Genomic DNA, 5229 nt, shown 5'->3' with positions numbered 1-5229 from the left:
GGTGGTGGTGGTTTTTTGTGTGTGATTGTGGTTGGTTTTTTAGATGATTTTTGTTGCAAATTTGGTTGGATTTGGGTTGTGATCACGTTGACTAGTGGTTATGGGAGGTGGTTATGGGTAGTTTTGGTGGTTGGAGGCTGGTGGTTATTGGGTTTGTATGGTGTGTTAAAATAGATAAAGTAGCTTTTGATATGTGAAATTGGCATTTGGGATAGAATGGCTAATGAGAGCATTCACATCAGCTCTTGGATAATTGTGTATAAATATGTAAAATACATATTTTGGCTACTTTTACACATTTTGAACCAAAAAACATCCCACATCAGTCCGTTTAAAAATGCTTAAAATCGTCTAAATTTTTCAACAAGCTACAGTATCCGTGTAAATTTACACGGGCACTGTAGCCCATGTATTTAGTTTTTTAAAGTTTTTTCTCTCTCCTCTCCACTATCTCTCACGTCCCTCTCTGTGCTCTCTCTTTCTCTCACAAAAAACCTCAGTTCTCTCTCCCTCTCTCACATCTCTCTCTCGTTCAAAGCATGCCACCGGAGTTCACAAGGTGGTGAGATCGACGCTGTGGGTCACAACGTGGCAAGATCGGCGCGTGGCGTGGTCTTGATGGTGGCGGTGTAGGTTTGGGTCGATGATCGATGGCGGCGACGTGGGGAGGTCTCGACGGTGGTTTAATCTGAGTTTATGGTATGGGTTGGTCTTGGTTTGTGTGAGTTTGCTTGGTCTAGGTTGATTTGGGTTGTGGGTTGATTTGGGTATGTGTGGAGGCATGGAGACGATGGCGTTTTGATCGGCATTGATTTTTCTTTGTGTGGGTTGATCGGTGTTGGTTGATCTAATGTTGAATCTGGTTTTTCATGTGGGTTGATCGGTATGTATGGGTTGATCTGATTTTTCTTTGGTTTCTGATGATTTTTCGTGTGGGTTGATCGGTATGTGGGTTAATCGGATTTTTCTTTGATTTCTGATGATTTTTTCGAGTGGGTTGATCTGATTTTTGTTTGGTTTCTGATGATGGTGGTGATGGTGGCTGGGTGGTGATGGTGGTGGTGATGGTGGCTGTGAGTTTGTAAGAAAGAGGGGCAGTGAGGGAGTGAATAATAAAAATTAGTAAAATAATAAATATTTTAATAAATAAATGTGTAGAATAGATAAACTGATGTGGTTGATTTGTAAAAGTGGATATGTAAAATAAAAAAAGTAGGTTTTTTCGTGTAAAATAGATAGAAAATTTAGAAGAACTGATGTGAATGCTCTAAGGCTCTTACCCTGTTTGCCAACATGTGAAAACTGAGCAGTAAAATAACTTTTACTATTTAAAAAAAATGCAGAAAGCACCTTCTACATCCCGTGAGCCAAAGTGCATATATTTTTACAACTTGCTATAATAAGATCAAAAATAAATCATACTAAAGCAATCTTTAAAACTTACAAGTCTTATTTTATTCCAATTTTCTAATTTCTCTATTTGACTCTCACCTCTTCTCTCTGCCAGACTCTCTTTCTTGGTGGCGGTGCTTCCACAATTTGGGTTCGAGGTTTGTGATGTTGGTGGTTGGGCTGAGTCAGAGGTGGTGCGATTGATTTCGATTTGCAATGGTGGCTTCGACATAGGTTGTTGCTGGGTTGGGGGTGGGTTTTGGGTTTGAGTCACAACGTTTAATTTTAGATTTGGTTTTTATTTATTTATCTTACTTCAATTGGGTTAGATCAGAGGAGGAGTGGTTGATTTGGGTTTGTAGCAGTGGCTTCGTCATAGGTTGTTGCTGGGTTAGAGTAAGGTTTGGATCGCAGCAGTTGATTTTAGATTTGGTTGATTTTGCTGGTGGTCGATTTTTGGTTGATCTGGTTTGTTGTGTGGTGGTGGTTTTAGATTTGGTGTTTGGGCAGTGGTGGTTTCAGATTTATATTTATAGTTGATATTACCGTTTAGGTTTAGTCGCTACTCTTTGTGTGGGTAAAATATATGATGGGATGCAAAATAAAAACGTGAATATATAACTTAAGATATTATTTTATTTTTTCTCAAAAAAAAAAGATATTATTTTATTAAGTAAAAATATAAAATGAATATGGAAAATGTTAAAGGATGCCCTAAATCCTCATTTAGGAGGAGAGAATGGAAAGAAATAAAGAGAATAATTTTAGAATATTCTTCCATTATTTTCATTTGGGAGTTTTAATAGAGGGAATGAAAAGTCTATTTCATTGTTTAAGAGTTTAAGTGGGAGGGAATGGAATGGGTAGGAATGAATACTCATTCCTCTCTATTCCCTTAAATTTTCAAATTTTCATTCCCCTGAAATTGTGAGGAATTGGAGGGAATAGAATTAGATTTAATAATTTCTTTTACTAAAACTCCCAAAATACTCCTATATATTCAATCATTTATTTTTAAATAGGGATCTAATAGTAATATTATCATAAAATGATTTTATTCATTTTCCTCTATGTTACTCCCAAATAAGATTACTTACGTTCCGTTCATTTGCATTTATTTATTTTAAAACATCTAAACAAGGTTACTTAATTTCATTCCATTCATTTTTTTTCCCATCTAATTCCCTAAGTTAAATACATTCTATTCTATTCTATTCCTTTATGATTATTCTATTCTATTTTATTCCCTTCTCTTGGTTTAAGAACTATTTCTAGAAATATTTTATGGGAAAATGATAAAACAATTAATTTTGTAGACAACTTTTTATATTTCTCATAAAAGTGATGTCAAAACTTTTCCGTTATGATTTATTAATGATTTCTCTAAATGTACCATTAAAATAACCCAATAAATAAAATAGTGTTTTAGGTGTGCAAAATGCATATTTCATAATCATATATAGGGGTGTCCACACAACCCGGTGACTTACTCAACCCGCCGGACCCGCCTGAAATCATCTGGCCACCACTTGAATCGATCAATCCGACAGTTGCCGGTGGGTTGCCACCCACAGGACTCGATCCCTTCGGGTTGGTTGGCGTGTTTCCTCCCTAAAAACTTGAGCCACCTGACCCGACCATAAAATCAACAAAATTCGGCGAGATTCAAAGGTTTTTCAAGAAAGAGCTTCTTGAAATCCATTACAATCCACCAGATTCGGCGATATTTTTGATTTTCCGATGAACAACAACATGAAATCCACCAGATCCGGCAAGATTTGGCGAGATCTTGTCGACATCTAGTCCAAATTCGATGGATCCGGCCAAATATCGGCCAAATCTTGACTGATCTGGCAAAATATCGACATTGGCGGCGAAATATCGGCATCGGCTTCAAAACCCAAAACCAAGCAACAACCTACTCGAAACCAACGGACTTGAATAGGATGATCTGACCATTAAAACGAGTCAGTTTCAGTTTTGATTTTCACCCACCCGAAAACTTCGGGTTGGGTCTGGGTTAGGCACAAACCCAACCCAGCCCAACCTATGGACACCTCTAATCATATATAATAATATTACGTGGTGGGTATCGAGGTTAGAGTGGTACAAGTTATTTTTTTATCAATAAAAAAATAGATAGGAGAGAGACCTGAGATAGCATCTTACGCTTCAAAAGTGGTACAAGATTTTGGAGCCACATTCACGTACTTTTCCATATCCCATGCAAATTGAACCCTCTCTTCCATATGAGCTTAAATCACACGCTATGCGCTTATATATATTAGCTTTAATCAAACGTCACAACTGACGGACTTATATATACAGCTTAAATCACACGCCACAGGACTAAACTATAAATACAAATACTCTCTCTAAGCCCAACACTTGGACTTTGTTTCCCCTAAGGGTGTCCATGGAAACCGGCAACCTGCCCAACCCATCCGACCCGTCGGCGTCCAACTTGCCACTACCCAATCCGACGACTCCGGCGGTCGGACACAGGTTTCGACCTCACTAACCCAACTCCAGCAGGTCGGTTGTCAGTTTTTAATTTCAAAACCCGTGAACCTGACCCGAACCGAAGTCCATTCAAAACCCGGCCATTTTTCTAGATTCTAGCCACTTTTTCACTTAAATCTGTTGATTTTTGGCACAATAAACACCGGATCTAGCCGAACTAGTGATTTCTCATCATGATTTGGCAGAAATATTGCCAGATCCGACGGGATCTCACTGGATCTTGGATGGATCCTTCAAGATCGCGTTGGATCTGGCGAGATCTTGCTGCATTTCGAAGCATTCCGTTGATAATTGGGTTCACCCGAAACCGACCACCACTCGTTGGCAACCTGAACCAACGAACCCGTTACTGTTATGGGTCGGTTGCAGGTTGAAAAACCACCCACCTGATCTTGTACGGGTCGGTTTCATGTTGGGCAAAAACCCGACCCGCCCAACCCATGGATAGCCCTACTTTCCCCCTACTTTTGGAGGAAGTATACCCTGTTATGGGTGTATTTTCTCCTACTTCTGAAACAACGGTATCTCTCAATCTCTATATTATTCGAATCGAATTTCAATTTCTCTATTTTTTTAAATAATTCATACATTTAAATCCGATTCTAAAATTTTGATTCCTCGATTTTTTTTTTAATTTTTTTTTAGTAATATAACTAGGTGTGTTCGCACTACAGTGCAGTTTTGGACTATTTTTAGCACCACACTTTACGGTGCAGTTTAGCCAAAACCATAACTGCACCACACCTTATTTTTGTGGTTATATGTGCGGTGCTATTTAGAGTTTAGCCAAGACCATAACTGCACCGCACTTCATTTTTGTGGTCACATGTGTGGTGTGGTGTATAAGACGTGATTTGAACGATTTAAAGTTGGTATATTTTTCAAATTTTGGGTTTTTCCTACCCAGTCGAATGCTAAATTTCCCTTTATTTTTGGCCAAGTTTTAAACTATTGAGCTAATTTTTCTTTATTTTGGGTTGCCTTTCCCAATCAACACTTGTTAGAATTATCAATTTTTTTAAACAAATTTTAAAACTAGAGTTATTAAACTATTAATAATATATTTAATATTAAAAATAAATAAATATATTTATATATAGAAAGGGTGCGGTGCGATGCAGTTTGTGCTGTTTTCTTATTATAAAACTGCAAATCACATTGCACCATGCGGTGCGGTGCAATGTTACTTGTGATGCGGTGCGGTTATGATATTTTGCTAGTGGTTTTGGTGCAATTTTTGCGGTTTGTGTAGTTTGTGCGGTTTGATGAACACCTCTAAGTATAACTATTCAAGATTTTGGCACTCCCCTTCCA

This window comes from Quercus lobata, chromosome 5 (assembly GCF_001633185.2).
Source record: "Quercus lobata isolate SW786 chromosome 5, ValleyOak3.0 Primary Assembly, whole genome shotgun sequence".
NCBI lineage: Eukaryota > Viridiplantae > Streptophyta > Magnoliopsida > Fagales > Fagaceae > Quercus > Quercus lobata.
The sequence above is the reverse complement of the archived record's forward strand: the minus strand, read 5'-3'. Positions refer to the sequence as shown.